The sequence below is a fragment of the Leucoraja erinacea genome, chromosome 48 (assembly GCF_028641065.1).
Source record: "Leucoraja erinacea ecotype New England chromosome 48, Leri_hhj_1, whole genome shotgun sequence".
In the NCBI taxonomy this organism is placed as follows: domain Eukaryota; kingdom Metazoa; phylum Chordata; class Chondrichthyes; order Rajiformes; family Rajidae; genus Leucoraja; species Leucoraja erinaceus.
Window position 1 is genome coordinate 778,992 of NC_073424.1, and position 17,376 is coordinate 796,367.

At 48.4% G+C, this 17,376-nt stretch overlaps 1 protein-coding gene across 1 annotated transcript in view; it reads left to right on the top strand.

Moving 5' to 3' along the window:
- The window catches only part of LOC129715027 (exocyst complex component 6B-like), a 274,298-nt gene that overhangs the window by 73,045 nt on the left and 183,877 nt on the right, over positions 1–17,376 (top strand). The window lies entirely within an intron of this gene.

Sequence of the window (17,376 nt, forward strand, 5' to 3'; positions counted from 1 at the left end):
AGAAGGGTCTCGACCTGAAACGTCACCCATTCCTTCTCCCCAGAGATGCTGCCTGTCCCGCTGAGTTACTCCAGCATTTTGCATCTATCTTCGGTTTAAACCAGCATCTGCAGTTCCGTCATACACACCTCCACTAGCAGATTGAGTCCAGCTTGTCATGGGGGGTCATGCAGCGCAGAAACAGGCCGTCCGGTCCAATTTGGGCAGCACCTTCTCCCTGTGACCGTGTGGGTTTCCTCCGGGTGCCCCGGTTTCCTCCTACGTCCGAAAGACGGTGGGTTTGTAAGTCAGTGTCATAATCATGCATAGACTGGTTAGCACGCACCAAAATCTTTTCACTGTACCTCTGTAACTGAACTCAAACTAAACTAAACTAACCCATTCGATGTTGGGGGAGTCCAGAACCAGGGGCCACAGTTTAAGAATAAGGAGTAAGCCATTTAGAACAGAGACGAGGAAACACTTTTTCGCACAGAGAGTGGTGAGTCTGTGGAATTCTCTGCCTCAGAAGGTGGTGGAGGCCGGTTCTCTGGATGCTTTCAAGAGAGAGCTAGATAGGGCTCTTATATGTAGCAGAGCAGAGTCGGGATATGGGGAGAAGGTAGGAACGGGGTACTGATTGGGGATGATCAGCCATGATCACATTGTATGGTGGTGCTGGCTCGAAGGGCCGAATGGCCTACTCCTGCACCTATTGTCTATTGTCTATAACCTAATTGGCCCAACTGCGTGGGGAAATAATGGGAAAGTGGGATAACTTAGACCAAGTGTGAACGGGTGATCGGTGTGGACTCGGTGGGGCAAAGAGCCCGTTTCCTTGCTGCATCTCTCAGCTAAAGCAGTGCATCATGAAATCTTCCAACGTGGATGGGTGGGGAGGAGATGCTTTTGACCCAACATGTCTTAGTACATAGAAGAGTACAGCACAGGAACAGGCCCTTCAGCCCACAATGTCTACCGAATATGATGCCAAGGTAGATTAAACGAACTGTACACTGCAAGGGCAAGGAAGCGAGTGGGTAGGATCATCTCCGACCCTGGCCACAAACTCTTTGAATCACTTCCCTCTGGAAGGCGACACCGGACTGTCAAAGCCGCTACAGCCTTTTTTCCCCACGAGCAGTATGTCTACTCAACAACCAAAATTCTGTGGCCTCCTTTTCCTCTGGTATTTTATTTCATTCTGTCACCATTGTTTAAATTATAATATTTTATTTTTAATTGTCTACTGTATATCGTGTAGTTAGTTGCGAGCAAAGCACCAAGGCAAATCCCTTGTATGTGGACATCGTTAGCTACTAAAATGTATTCAATTCAATTCAATTCAAACTCCTCTGCCAGCACGTGGTCCACATCCCTCCATTCCCTGCATATCCATGAGCCTATCCAAAACCCTCTTGAAACATCTATATTGTATCAACCTCCACTTCTGCGGTGTGGCGGCGGCTCGACTGCAGTCCGTCTGCCTTTTAAAAAAAAAGTTTGTTCGTTAGATGTATGTTTTTGGTTCTAGTTTTTATTTTTTTTTACCTGTGTATATATAGAGAGAGTACAGAGGAGATTTACTAGAATGTTGCCTGGGTTTCAGCAACTAAGTTACAGAGAAAGGTTGAACAAGTTAGGGCTTTATTCTTTGGAGCGCAGAAGGTTAAGGGGGGACTTGATAGAGGTTTTTAAAATGATGAGAGGGATAGACAGAGTTGACGTGGAAAAGCTTTTCCCACTGAGAGTAGGGAAGATTCAAACAAGGGGACATGACATGAGAATTAAGGGACTGAAGTTTAGGGGTAACATGAGGGGGAACTTCTTTACTCAGAGAGTGGTAGCTGTGTGGAATGAGCTTCCAGTGAAGGTGGTGGAGGCAGGTTCGTTTTTATCATTTAAAAATAAATTGGATAGTTATATGGATGGGAAGGGAATGGAGGGTTATGGTCTGAGCGCAGGTATATGGGACTAGGGGAGATTATGTGTTTGGCACGGACTAGAAGGGTCGAGATGGCCTGTTTCCGTGCTGTAATTGTTATATGGTTATATGGTTATATGTGGGGGTGGGGGGGGGAAACCGTTGAATCTCTTCCCTGTACGGAGGACCCGACTTTTCCCCTGTCGGGTCTCTGGTGTCGTTGGGCCTAACATCGAGGAGCCGGCGGCGGATCTAACTGGAACCAACCTGAGGGCTCCAGTCGCGGAGCCTGCGGACTCGCCATCGCGGAGCTGGCCGACTTTGGAGCGGGGAAAGCTGTGGTGGCACACGGCTGCGACCCGACTTCGGAGCTTCGGAGGCTCCGGCCACAGGCCCTGTGGACAGGAACATCGTGAGCAGGGTCCCTGGTGGGAGACCGCTTTTCGGAGCTCCCGCAACGGCAACTTCTCCCGCCGGGATCGCGGGGTTTAAATGGCTCGGCGGGGTGCCTAACATCTATCGGAGCGGCTTAAACGGCCGTGGGACTTACCATCGTCCGCCAGGGGCTTTAACATCGTGAGCCCCAGTCGCCTCGACGCTGCAGTTGAACTGCTGGACCACGGGAGAATAACAAGAAGAAGAGATAAGACATTTGTCTTCCATCACAGTGAGGAGGTGTTGGAGATTCACTGTGATGGATGTTTGTGTAAATTGTGTTAAGTGTGTGTCTTGTTTTTTTGTGTGAAAAGCCGCCACTGCCAGTTGCTGTCTGACCAGAGGCGATGGATTGAAGACAATAGACAATAGGTGCAGGAGTAGGCCATTCGACCCTTCGAGCCAGCACAGCCATTCAATGTGATCATGTCATGAGTGTAGGAATGATATTTTGTTCAAACCCTGTGTGTTTGAATGACAATAAAAGGCATTCTATTCTATTCTATTCTAACCTCCGACGGCTGTTGTGGATACACACATGATACAGATACATGATAAAGGGAATAACGTGGATAATGTTTAGTGCAAGATAAAGCCAGTAAAGTCTGATCAAAGGTAGTCCGAGGCTCTCCAATGTGGTGGATAGTAGTTCAGGACTGCTCTCTAGTTGTATATATGGAAGGGACACACAAAATGCTGGAGTAACTCAGCGCGACCAGCAGCATCTCTGGAGTGAAGGAAAGGGTGACGTTTTGGGTCATTTCAGTCTGAAGAAGGGTCTCGACCTGAAACGTCACCCAATCCTTCTCTCCAGAGACGCTGCCTGTCCCGCTGAGTTATTCAAAGTATTCAAAGGTATTTTATTGGTCACATTCACATACACCGAGGTGTAATGAAGTGAAATGCTTTTTGCCATTTTGTAGCACACAAAGAAAGAATACAGACATAACACCAATGAGAGTCTTAAACACAAAGAACATCCCCCCCACCATGGCTCCCACCATGAGGGAAGGCACAAAGTCCAGTCCCAAACCCCAGTTCACCCATAGTCGGGCCTATTGAGGCCTCCACAGTTGCCGATGTTCCAGGCCGTTCTCGCCGGGTGATGGTGCTCCGGCGTCGGGAGAGTCCTCACAGCGGCTTGGGAAACCTGGAACGGCCGCTTCCGCACTGGAGGCCGCGGCTTCCGAAGCCGACAAGGCCGCGCCGGTTGGAGCTCCACAACTGGCGATCTCGTCGCGAGATCCCAGGCTCCCGGTGTAACGTTTGGCGCCACCGCCCGCAGCTGGCCGCTCCACAGACCAGCAGCTCCGCGATGTTGTTCCCGGCGGTCTCAGCTCACCGGAGCTCCAGCGCGGCGACCCAGGCAAGGCATCGCCCGCTCCACGATAGCGCTCCAGCGCTGTGCCGCCGCCGAAGCTGAGGTTCTGGGCGGTCCGCGACAGGAAACGCCGCTCCAGGCCCGCTGGTAGGCCGCGAGGACGGGTCGAGGCTGCAGCCCGGAGAAAAGCTGCCTCTCCGACCAGGTAGGGACCCTGAAAGGTAGTTTCCCCCTTTCCCCCTTACTCCAGCATTTTGTGTGTACCTTCGATTTAAACCAGCATCTGCACTTCTTTCCGACACGTGGTGTACATGGATATATAAAGAGCCGATGAAATGTGTTTCTTGGCCAATTTTTGTTCCCCTGGAACCACAGTTACCAGAAAGAAAAGTCACGGCTGTTTATGAGCTGTTAGTGTGTAAATTGGCTGTGGTGCTACTCTATGTAACGCAAACAAAATCTGCTTTGAAGCATCTGATGCACTTCAGTGATTGATGCCTGGTGATGCAGCAACGGATGATGTCCCATGCTGAGTTCTGCCGTGGCCGCGCCAGAACTTTTAACTGCGAGGAACTCTGAGTCTTGATGTGTTGAGTCCCAAGTGCAACGTGTACACCACCAGCAGCGGGTTGTAAAACAACCTTGGAGGCAAAACAGTATGTAAAACCCATTCTTCGAGCGCCCGGCTTGGCCGGCTGCCGACGTTCCCAACCACCCTGATTACGTGCGGCGAAACCGCAGTATGGGAATGCGACTGTCTGCGCGGTGCTCGGCCTGCCAATTGTTCAACCAAGGCTTTGTCGTTAAGTTTTATTGGAGGGATTTCGCTGGAACGGCAGGGAGCAAAAACCGCCACTGCCAGTTGCTGTCTGTGACCAGAGGCGATGGATTGAAGACAATAGACAATAGGAGCAGGAGGAGGCCATTCGGCCCTTCGAGCCAGCACTGCCATTCAATGTGATCATGGCTGATCATCCCCAATCATTACCCCGTTCCTGCCTTCTCCCCATATCCCCTGACTCCGCTATTTTTAAGAGCCCTATCCTTTAGGACTGAGATGAGAAAAACATTTTTCAGACAGAGCGTGGTGAATCTCTGGAACTCTCTGCCACAGAAGGTAGTTGAGGCCAGTTCATTGGCTATATTTAAGAGGAAGTTAGATGTGGCCCTTGTGGCTAAAGGGATCAGGGGGTATGGAGAGAAGGCAGGTACAGGATACTGAGTTGGATGATCAGCCATGGTCATATTGAATGGCGGTGCAGTCTCGAAGGGCCGAATGGCCGACTCCTGCACCTATTTTCTATGTTTCTATGTTTCTATTTTGCTCTCTCTTGAAAGCATCCAAAGAACCGGCCTCCACTGCCCTCTGAGGCAGAGAATTCCACAGAAATACAGGATAAAGAGAGTCGCCAACAGGTGACAGAAGGGAGATGAGAATCCTTTCAGGTAGCGTGTCATGATAGTTTGGTTTAGTTCAGAGAAACAGCGTTGAAACAGGCCCTTCGGCCCATCGAGTCCATGTCGACCATCGATCAATCGTTCACATCAGTTCAATGTTAGTCAACTTCTGTACCCATCTCCTGCACACTAGGGTCAAGTCAAGTTTATTTGTCACATACACATACAAGATGTGCGGTGAAATGAAAGTGGCAATGCCTGCGGGATTGTGCAAAACAACAGAACAACACAACAGAACCTGTATTTACTTTTTTTTTAAAGACGCCCTGGTGAGATCAGAGTTTACAGTCCTGATGGCCTGTGGGAAGAAACTCCGTCTCGTCCTCTCTGTTGTTGCTGCGTGACAGCGGAGGCGCTTGCCTGACCGTAGCGGCTGGAACAGTCCGTTGCTGGGGTGGTAGGGGTCCCCCATGGGCAATTCACAATGAATCTATAAACCTGAAGAATGGTCCCCACTCAAAACTTCACCTATCCATCTTCTGCAAAGATGCTGCCTGACCTGATGAAACTCTGCGGCATCTGCAGTAAACCAGCATCTGTAGTTCATTGTATCTACACACCTGCTGGTCTTTGAGATAAGGTAGCACATTATAGCACAGGAACATTCGGGCCTTTCAGCTCCATAATGTTTGGAGAGCATGCAAAACAAAGCTCTTCATGTTCCTCAGTAGTTGAGTCTATTATCGGATGAACCGAGGTACAGTGAAAGGCTTTTGTTGCGTGCTATCCAGTCAGTGGATAGACAATACATGATTACAATCGAGCCGTCCACAGTGTACAGATACAGGGTAAAGAGAATAACGTGGGTAACGTTTAGTGCAAGATAAAGTCCAGTAAATATGAAACATATAAGATTGTTAAGGGGTTGGACAGGCTAGATGCAGGAAGATTGTTCCCGATGTTGGGGAAGTCCAGAACAAGGGGTCACAGTTTAAGGATAAGGGGGAAGTCTTTTAGGTCCGAGATGAGGAAAACATTTTTCACACAGAGAGTGGTGAATCTGTGGAATTCTCTGCCACTGAAGGTAGTTGAGGCCAGTTCATTGGCTATATTTAAGATGGAGTGAGATGTGGCCCTTGTGGCTAAAGGGATCAGGGGGTATGGAGAGAAGGCAGGTACAGGATACTGAGTTGGATGATCAGCCATGGTTAGCCGGGAAGTGATGTTGGGTAAATTGAATGGATTAAAGGCCGATAAATCCCCAGGGCCAGATAGGCTGCATCCCAGAGTACTTAAGGAAGTAGCTCCAGAAATAGTGGACGCATTAGTAATAATCTTTCAAAACTCTTTAGATTCTGGAGTAGTTCCTGAAGATTGGCGGGTAGCAAACGTAACCCCACTTTTTAAGAAGGGAGGGAGAGAGAAAATGGGGAATTACAGACCAGTTAGTCTAACATCGGTAGTGGGGAAACTGCTAGAGTCAGTTATTAAAGATGGGATAGCAGCACATTTGGAAAGTGGTGAAATCATTGGACAAAGTCAGCATGGATTTACGAAAGGTAAATCATGTCTGACGAATCTTATAGAATTTTTCGAGGATGTAACTAGTAGCGTGGATAGGGGAGAACCAGTGGATGTGGTGTATCTGGACTTCCAGAAGGCTTTCGACAAGGTCCCACATAAAAAATTAGTATACAAACTTAAAGCACAAGGCATTGGGGGTTCAGTATTGATGTGGATAGAGAACTGGCCGGCAAACAGGAAGCAAAGAGTAGGAGTAAACGGGTCCTTTTCACAATGGCAGGCAGTGACTAGTGGGGTACCCCAAGGCTCAGTACTGGGACCCCAGCTATTTACAATATATATTAATGATCTGGATGAGGGAATTGAAGGCAATATCTCCAAGTTTGCGGATGACACTAAGCTGGGGGGCAGTGTTAGCTGTGAGGAGGATGCTAGGAGACTGCAGGGTGACTTGGATAGGCTGGGTGAGTGGGCAAATGTTTGGCAGATGCAGTATAATGTGGATAAATGTGAGGTTATCCATTTTGGTGGCAAAAACAGGAAAGCAGACTATTATCTAAATGGTGGCCGATTGGGAAAGGGGGAGATGCAGCGAGACCTGGGTGTCATGGTACACCAGTCATTGAAGGTAGGCATGCAGGTGCAGCAGGCAGTAAAGAAAGCGAATGGTATGTTAGCTTTCATTGCAAAAGGATTTGAGTATAGGAGCAGAGAGGTTCTACTGCAGTTGTACAGGGTCTTGGTGAGACCACACCTGGAGTATTGCGTACAGTTTTGGTCTCCAAATCTGAGGAAGGACATTATTGCCATAGAGGGAGTGCAGAGACGGTTCACCAGACTGATTCCTGGGATGTCAGGACTGTCTTATGAAGAAAGACTGGATAGACTTGGTTTATACTCTCTAGAATTTAGAAGATTGAGAGGGGATCTTATAGAAACTTACAAAATTCTTAAGGGGTTGGACAGGCTAGATGCAGGAAGATTGTTCCCGATGTTAGGGAAGTCCAGGACAAGGGTTCACAGCTTAAGGATAAAGGGGAAATCCTTTAAAACCGAGATGAGAAGAACTTTTTTCACGCAGAGAGTGGTGAATCTCTGGAACTCTCTGCCACAGAGGGTAGTTGAGGCCACTTCATTGGCTATATTTAAGAGGGAGTTAGATGTGGCCCTTGTGGCTAAGGGGATCAGGGGGTATGGAGAGAAGGCAGGTACGGGATACTGAGTTGGATGATCAGCCATGATCATATTGAATGGCGGTGCAGGCTCGAAGGGCCGAATGGCCTACTCCTGCACCTAATTTCTATGTTTCTATGTTTCTATGATCATATTGAATGGCGGTGCAGGCTCGAAGGCCGAATGGCCTACTCCTGCACCTATTTTCTATGTTTCTATGATTCTATGTAATAAGGAGTAAGCCATTTGGAACAGAGACGAGGAAACACTTTTTCTCAGAGAGAGTGGTGAGTCTGTGGAATTCTCTGCCTCAGAGGGTGGTGGAGGCCAGTTCTCTGGATTCTTTCAAGAGAGAGCTAGATAGGGCTCTTAAAAATAGCGGGGTCAGGGGATATGGGGAGAAGGTAGGAACGGGGTACTGATTGGGGATGATCAGCCATGATCCCATTGAATGGTGGTGCTGGCTCGAAGGGCCAAATGGCCCACTCCTGCACCCATTGTCTATTGTCTAAATGCCGATCAAAGATAGTCCGAGGGTCTTCAATGATGTAGATAGTATTTCCGCGCTGCTCTCTGGTTGTGGTAGGATGGTTCAGTTGCCTGATGAGGGTAGATAGTAGCTCAGGACTGCTCTCTAGTTGTTGGGCGAGTTGGTGGTACATATGACGCTCAGAAATTAAAGGCTCACATTGGCGCAGCGGTAGAGTTGCTGCCTTATCTTTAAACTGATCCTAAACCAAACAAAACTACCTACAGAAGACAGACACAAAATGGTGGACTAATAGCCCTGTCCCACGGTACGAGTTCATTCCAAGAGCTCTTCCGAGTTTAAAAAAAATCAAACTCGTTGTAAGCACGGAGAATGAACGTAGCGGATACGTCGGAGCTCGGGGACGTCTCTTTGCGCTAACGGCAGGTACTCGGGAAGACTCGCTAACGGCAGGTAAGCTCGGGGAAGACTCGTGAAGATTTTTCAACATGTTGAAAAATGTCCACGAGATCCCCGAGTACCGACGAGTGGCCATTACCGTAAATCTTCGAGTTCGAATCAGGGCAAACTCGGGAGAACCCTTGGAATGAACTTGTACCGTGGGACGGGTTTAACTCAGTTGGACAGGCGGCATCTCTGGAGAGAAGGATTGGGTCACATTTCAGGTCGAGACCCTTCTTCAGACTGAGAGTCAGGGGAGAGGGAAACGAGAGATATGGAAGGGGTAAGGTGTGAAAACGACAGATCAAAGCAGATGATGATAAGGAAATGTAGAGGTTCATTTTTAGCTGAGGGGAAAGTGACAATGTGGCATACTATCAATATTTAGCTGGGTGGCAGTGTGAACTGTGAGGAGGATGCTATGAGAATGCAGGGTGACTTGGACAGGTTGGGTGAGTGGGCAGATGCATGGCAGATGCAGGTTAATGTGGATAAATGTGAAGTTATCCACTGGCAGCAAAAACAGGAAGCCAGATTATTATCTAAATGGTGTCAAGTTTGGAAAAGGGGAAGTACAATGGGATCTGGGAGTCCTTGTTTGTCAGTCTTGAAAGTAAGCATGCACGTACAAGCAGTGAAGAAAGCGAATGGCATGTTGGCCATTTAACACGAGGAGTTGAGTATAGGAGCAAAGATGTCCTTCTGCAGTTGTATAGGGCACTAGTGAGACCACACCTGGAGTATTGTATGCGGTTTTGGCCTCCAAATTTGAGGAAGGACATTTTTGTTATTGAGGGAGTGCAGCGTAGGTTTACAAGGTTAATTCCCAGGATGGCGAGACTGTCATATGCTGAGAGAATGGAGTGGCTGGGCTTGTATATTTTAGGATGAGAATGGGATCTTGAAGGAGTTGAGTATTATCTAAATGGTGGCTTATTATCTAAATGGTGGCCGATTGGGAAAGGGGGAGATGCAGCGAGACCTGGGTGTCATGGTACACCAGTCATTGAAGGTAGGCATGCAGGTGCAGCAGGCAGTAAAGAAAGCGAATGGTATGTTAGCTTTCATTGCAAAAGGATTTGAGTATAGGAGCAGGGAGGTTCTGCTGCAGTTGTACAGGGTCTTGGTGAGACCACACCTGGAATATTGCGTACAGTTTTGGTCTCCAAATCTGAGGAAGGACATTATTGCCATAGAGGGAGTGCAGAGAACGTTCACCAGACTGATTCCTGGGATGTCAGGACTGTCTTATGAAGAAAGACTGGATAGACTTGGTTTATACTCTCTAGAATTTAGGAGATTGAGAGGGGATCTTATAGAAACTTAAGGGGTTGGACAGGCTAGATGCAGGAAGATTGTTCCCGATGTTGGGGAAGTCCAGGACAAGGGGTCGCAGCTTAAGGATAAAGGGGAAATCCTTTAAAACCGAGATGAGAAGAACTTTTTTCACACAGAGAGTGGTGAATCTCTGGAACTCTCTGCCACAGAGGGTAGTTGAGGCTAGTTCATTGGCTATATTTAAGAGGGAGTTAGATGTGGCCCTTGTGGCTAAGGGGATCAGAGGGTATGGAGAGAAGGCAGGGACAGGATACTGAGTTGGATGATCAGCCATGATCATATTGAATGGCGGTGCAGGCTCGAAGGGCCGAATGGCCTACTCCTGCACCTAATTTCTATGTTTCTATGTTTCTATGTCTATTTAATCAGGAGAGTATTCTTTAATCAGGACAATTCACTGTTGCACCAAACACCACAGCCCCACCGGGCTCGGACCTGCCCTGCAAAGAGTTGGTCGCCCTGAACCAGCTCTGTAGAGGGGTCGGCCGGTTCAACGCCAACATGCATCGCTGGGGGGGCAACATCCATCAGCAGCCTGTGTGTGTGGAACAGACCAGCAAACAGCGCAGCAGCCCCTCATTTTCGACTGCGCTGTTCTCCGCCCCCCCCTGGTGGAGGGGTAGACCTCATGGCCCTCGACAATAGCACGTTGAACTGTCTGCAGCGCCTGGAGGCCGTTACATAGCCTCTGCTGCCTCAAACGCAAGAAGAAGAAGGGCAGTAGAACTAGTTGGAGAACTCGGATGGGGGAAGGGACGGAAAGAGAGGGAAAGCAAAGATTATTTGAAGTTTGAGAAATCAATATTCATACATCAACATTCATGGGTTGTAAGCTACAGTTCCGTTTAGTTTATTGTCACGTGGACTTTAAGATGGCGCAAGAGTAATTGGATCTGCCCACTGAGTCATTGCTGGCTCTCTGTAGAGGAGTCCTCTTGGATGATGCATAACGGTAATGAGATTAATCTGTTTGAGATTTTGGATCGGGGTTAAAAGCTGGTCAAGAAAAAACTCCTCTGCCTTTTTGAGCTGTATCCTTGCCAATTTATTTGCCTCGAGTGCTTATCGGATTTCCTTTCCTGTTTCCACCTCCCTCGAAGACAATGTGCTCCAGGTGGCGCAGCGGTAGAGTTGCTGCCTCACAGTGCCAGAGACCCGGGTTCCATCCTGGCTACGGGTGCTGTCTGTACGGAGTTTGCACCTTCTCCCTGTGACCTGCCTGGGGTTTCTCTGGGTGCTCCGGTTTCCTCCCACACTCCAAAGACGTACAGGTTGTTTTAGATTAATTGGCATTGGTAAAATTTGTAAATTGTCCCTGGTGTGACAATTTACAAATTTGAGTTTAGTTTATTGTCACGTGTACCGAGGTACAGTGAAAAACTTTTGTTGCATGCTAACCAGTCAGCGGAAAGACAATACATGATTACAATCAAGACGTCCACAATGAAGAGAAACATGATGAAGGGAATAACTTGAATACTGTTTAGTGCAAGATAAAGCCAGTAAAGTCAGATCAAAGATAGAGATAGTCTGAGGATCTCCAATGAGGTAGATAGTAGCTCAGATAGTCGCCCTCTAGTTGTTGGTAGGATGATTCAGTTGCCTGATAACAGCTGGGAAGAAACTGATCCTGAATCTGGAGGTGTGCGTTTTCACACTTCTATACATTTTGCCTGATTGGAGAGGGAATGCATTTCGTTGTCTCTGTACTGTACACTGTCACTGACAATTAAAATTGAATCTGAATCTGAATCTGAATCTGAGGGGAGAAGTGGGACTGACTAGTGTCTGGAGTGATGGCTGGTCGGCACGGACTCGGTGGGCCGAAGGGCCTGTGCCCACACTATCTCAAAATTAGATCCATGGCACAGGCTGTGCAAATAAAGTTCTTCGATGCTATCTAGAAGGGCCTGTCCCACTTAGGTGATTTTTCAGCGGACTGCCAGCGACTGTCAAGTTGCCAGCACTCGCCTGAGAAACCGGGAACTGGAACGGCGACTGTCAGAATGGAACACACACAATGCACGCACACGCGCGCACACACACACACACACACACACACACACACACACACACACACACACACACACACACACACACACACACACACACACAGCATCCTTCACCAGGGACAGGGAGCGGGGGGAGTGCTGTCTGAAATTCACACGGTGCAAAGCCAAGGTAATACAGACACACATCACGATAAAAAGGAAGGTTAAGACGGCTAGCACAGTGTAAGGTAAGTCCTTCAAAAGAGGTGAGGTGGGGGGGAGAAGGGGTGGAGCCAACTTTTAAGAAGCCAGAGATACACGGCTGTGATGCTCGGCGGGCATTTAACATTACCAGTCGGTTATCCTTGGTTCTGAAAACTCCTGCTTACGTTTTTTCCCCGAATGAGCCAATGAAAATGCCCGGTCAGCAAAAGCGATTAACTAAAACTACCTGCGACTACCTCGACTACTTATAACTACATGGCAACCCCACGACAACTGCACCTACGACTATATCGATTATCTCCATGGCGACCAATTTTTGGTCGCAGAAACGTTTTCAACATGTTGAAAAATTCACGGCGACCATACTGAGGCCGCGACTCGTTCCCAGAATGTGGGAACTCCTCGCGACCATGAAGGAGACTCACCAGAGACCACCAGCGAACATGTGGCGACCATGTGGTGAGCGCAGAGACTCCTGCACGCGCCTAAAAAGTCACCTAAGTGGGAGAGGCCCATTAGGATCTACTACCCTTAGAAATATAATGTGAGCATTCATTATCTCCAGGGCTCTGCTATTTACTGTGTAGGTCCTGCCCGGGTTTGATACATTGCAACACCACAACAGAGTTAAATTCCATTTACCATTCACTGGAACGCATCTTTAGAGATACAGCGCGGAAACAGGCCCTTTAGCCCACCGAGTCCACGGCGACCAGCAATCACCCTTTACACTGGCACTATCCTGCACACTAACGGACAATTTACAATTTTCATTGATGCCAATTAACTTACAATCCCGTAGGCCTTTGGAATGTGGGAGAAACCAGGAGCACCCAGAGACAACCCACACGGCCACGGGGAGGACGTGCAAACACCGCACAGACAGCGCATTTGTACCTTGTACCTTCCGAAGAGTCCAGCAGGGACTATACTGGAAGTTGGACGATTTTATACTGGACCATTTTTACATTTACCAAGCCAATTAAACTGCAGACCTGCACGGCTTTGGAGTGTGGGAGGAAACCGAAGATCTCGGAGAAAAGCCACGCAGGTCACGGGGGAGAACGTACAAACTCCGTACAGACACAGCGCCCGTAGTTGGGATCGAACCCAGGCTGCATTTTGCTGTAAGGCAGCAACTCTACCGCTGCGCCCATAGTCAGGCTCGAACCCAGGCCTCTAACGATGTCAGGCAGCAATTCTACCGCTGTGCCACCATGCCACTTCACCCCTCCCTCTATTCTAGATGCTTTGTGTAAAGTAGATATCCTTCCTCACGGTCTACGATACTGCCTGTTCTGGACAGTCAGTCGAGATTTTTGTCCATGCTCATTGCGACGGGGTGTTTCTGACACAAGACAGGGTCGGTTCAGCAGTGGATGAATGAATCAAGACTTTATAACCATGCAAGTGTGAGGCGTCGCTCTTTGGGAGGTCGAATGTAAGGGGAAAGTTGCCATTCATTGACTGTGTTTATGGTGGCTGGCTGCTGGGTGAACTAATGAACCAGGATCTCCCACGTTGAGGCTAGTCATACCCTTGCTCACAAATGGTGGCAGTTGTTATACCCCTGGGACGGATGGTGGTTCTTCACTCCCTGTCTGACTCATAAGACTATTCCAGCCCTGGCAGGGCAAGGAAACATCGTTAGAATGAGCCCACTGTTACAAGTCAAGCAGCAGGCAGAGATTTGGATCGTGCTTCACTCCTCTGCACTCACTCACCATAATGGGCCTCTCACTTAGGCCACTTTTCACCTCTGTGGCAGGGAAATCCACAAATTCTCAACTCTCTGGGTGAAAAAGTTTTTTCTCACCTCAGTCTTAAATGACCTCCCCTTTATTCTAAGAATTCTCGTGCCGTAGGTGGGTCGCCAGGAGGTTGAAGGTTCTCGTAGGTTGTAGCCGGTGCTGACCGGTGGATTTCATTGGCTCATTGGCGAAAAAAGGCGTAAGCAGTCGTTGTATCTCTGGCTTCTTAAAAGTTGTCTCCACTCGTTCTCCCTCCCTCTCCCCCTTCTCCCCACCCTCTTTGAAAGGGCTTACCGTACACTGTGCTTTAGCCGTCTTAATTACAGCGCCAACCTTCCTGTTCATCGCGGTGTCACCTTGGCTTTGCGCCGTGTGAATTTCACTCAGACAGTGTTTCCCCGCTTGTCCTGCATAACGGGCTGGTGAAGGAAGTGATGTGTGTGTGTGTGTGTGTGTGTGTGTGTTCCACTCTGACAGTCGCCGTTCCAGTTGCCAGTTTTTCAGGCGACTGCTGGCAACTTGACAGTCTCCGGCAGTTGCCTATGTGGGACAGGCCCATTATTCTCTGCTACTCTCAAATCTTCCCTCTAAACTGCATCTAGGGTGCACGGTGGCGCAGCGGCAGAGTTGCTGCCGTACAGTGCTTACAACGCCAGAGACCCGGGTTCCATCCTGACTACGGGCGCTGTCTGTATGGAGTTTGTACCTTCTCCCTGGGTTTTCTCCAGGATCTTCGGGGTTTCCTCCCACACTCCAAAGTCCTACAGGTTTGTAGGTTAATTGGCTTGCTGTAAGTGTAAATTATCCCTAGTGGGTGCAGGATAGTGTTAGTGTGCGGGGATCGCTGGTCAGTGCTGAGTCAATGGGCCGAAGGGCCTGTTTCCGCGCTGTATCTCTAAACTAAACCAAACTAAACTAATCTGCTACCAAGATGTGGCTTTCCATTCTAGGACATCGGCAATATCCTGTTTCTTGAATGCTTTACTTTAGTCTTCGATACAGCGCGGAAACAGGCTCTTCGGCCCCACCGTGTCCATGCCGACCAACGATCACCCCGTACACTAGCGCTATCCTGCACACACTAGGGACAATTTACGATTCTTTTACCTAAAGCCAATTAACCTATAAACCTGTAAATCTTTGGAGTGTGGGAGGAAACCCACATAGTCACATGGAGAATGTACAAACTCCATATGTACGGCTATGGTGCAGATTTCACTGTCTTCCACACGTTACTCACACAAACCCGCAATGGATCTTAACTGTACTCCACTCTGTGGGCCTCAGTCACACAGACTTGTTTTTTTAAATGTTATTCTCGCATGTACCGAGGTACAGTGCTAACCAGTCAGCGGAAAGACAATACATGATTACAATCGAGCCGTCCACAGTCTATGATACAGGCCTTAGATACATGATATCTACTCTACCGCTGCGCCACCGTGGGATCTTGTTCTGTTTTTCCCACCAAGGGTGGCGCAGCAGTGGAGTTGCTGCCTCACAGCGCCAGAGACCCGGGTTCGATCCTGGCTACGGGTGCTGTCAGTACGGAGTTTGCACGTTTTCTTCCCGTGACCTGCGTGGGTTTTCTCCGAGATCTTCGGTTTGCTCCCACGCTCCAAAGACGTGCAGCTTTGTAGGTTACTTGGTTTGGTGTAAGTGTAAATTGTCCCTAGTGTTAGTGTTGTGGGTCGGTACGGAACTGGGTGGGCCGAAGGGTCGATGTTTCCGCGCTGTATCTGGAAAACTAAAACTAAAAACTAAAGTTGTCAAGTGCCTCAGAGAAACAAAACAGGCATCCAGCTTCGATGATCTGAATCAACGCCGACCGCCATTCAGACTCGAGCTTGGCACAAAAAACATTGCGACCCCAAGCCCAGATCAATTTGTTAGCGTGCGCTGACAGCAGCTCTGGGGCGTGAGTGCACTGACGAGTTTAGCAGCTGGGTGAAGTGTGCAGGGGGGGGGGGGGGGGGGCAGCAAAGGTGTTGGCAGGCCGCTGATGAATCGCATGTGACACTGTGAGATGAATGATTCACCTCCATCTCAGGCCACCTATTTATCACTCGCAGCTGAAGACCGAGCGAGAAATCTGGCAATGAAAATCTAGTTCCCAAAGTGGAATTGTAAATATTCTTTGAGGGAGGCAGCTCTCTGCGTTTCATAACCCAGTGACAGATTTGAAGGGAGTCAAGAGTGTAAACGTATGTTTACGTATGTAAATGTATGTAAATGTATGTAAACGTATGTAAACGTATGTAAATGTAAATGTAAGAGAATAAACGTATTGTATTCTATTAATTGTCAAAATAAGGGCAGTTAATGTGTGAAACATGAGGACATAGGTTTAACATAGAAACATAGAAAATAGGTGCAGGAGTAGGCCATTCGGCCCTTCGATATGATCATGGCTGATCATCCAACTCAGTATCCTGTACCTGCCTTCTCTCCATACTCCCTGATCCCTTTAGCCACAAGGGCCACATCTAACTCCCTCTTAAATATAGTCAATGAACTGGCCTCAACTACCTTCTGTGGCAGAGAATTCCACAGATTCACCACTCTCTGTGTGAAAATTGTTTTTTTCATCTCGGTCCTAAAAGATTTCCCCTTTATCCTTAAACTGTGACCCCTTGTTCTGGACTTCCCCAACATCAGGAACAATCTTCCTGCATCTAGCCTGTCCAACCCCTTAAGAATTTTGTAAGTTTCTATAAGATCCCCCCCTCAATCTTCTAAAATCTAGCGAGTACAAGCCGAGTCTATCCAGTCTTTCTTCATATGAAAGTCCTGACATCCCAGGAATCAGTCTGGTGAACCTTCTCTGTACTCCCTCTATGGTAAGAATGTCTTCAACTTTAAGGTGAAGGGGGAAAATATTTATTAGGAATCTGAGGGGTAACCTTTTCCACACAAAGGGTGGTAGGGGTATGGAACGAGCTGCCGGAGGAGGTAGTTGACCCAGTCAAACAATGGCACGGTGGCGCAGCGGTAGAGTTGCTGCCTCACAGCAGCAGAGACCCGGGTTCCATCCTGACTACGGGTGCTGTCTGCATGCAGTTTGTACGTTCTTCCTGTGACCTGCGTTGGTTTTCTCCGAGAACTTTGGTTTCCTTCCATGCTCCAAAGACGTACAGGTTTGCAAGTTGAATATCTTGGTATAAATGTAAAAACTGTCCCTAGTGTGTGTAGAGTTGTGTTAATGTGCGGGGGTCGCTGGTCGGTGCAGACTCGGTGGGCCAGAGGGCCAGTTTCCACCCTGATCTCCAAACTAGAGCGGGACTGTCATATGCTGAGAGAATGGAGCAGCTGGACTTGTACACTATGGAATTTAGAAGGATGAGAAGGAATCTCATTGAAACATATAAGATTTTTAAGGGTTTGGT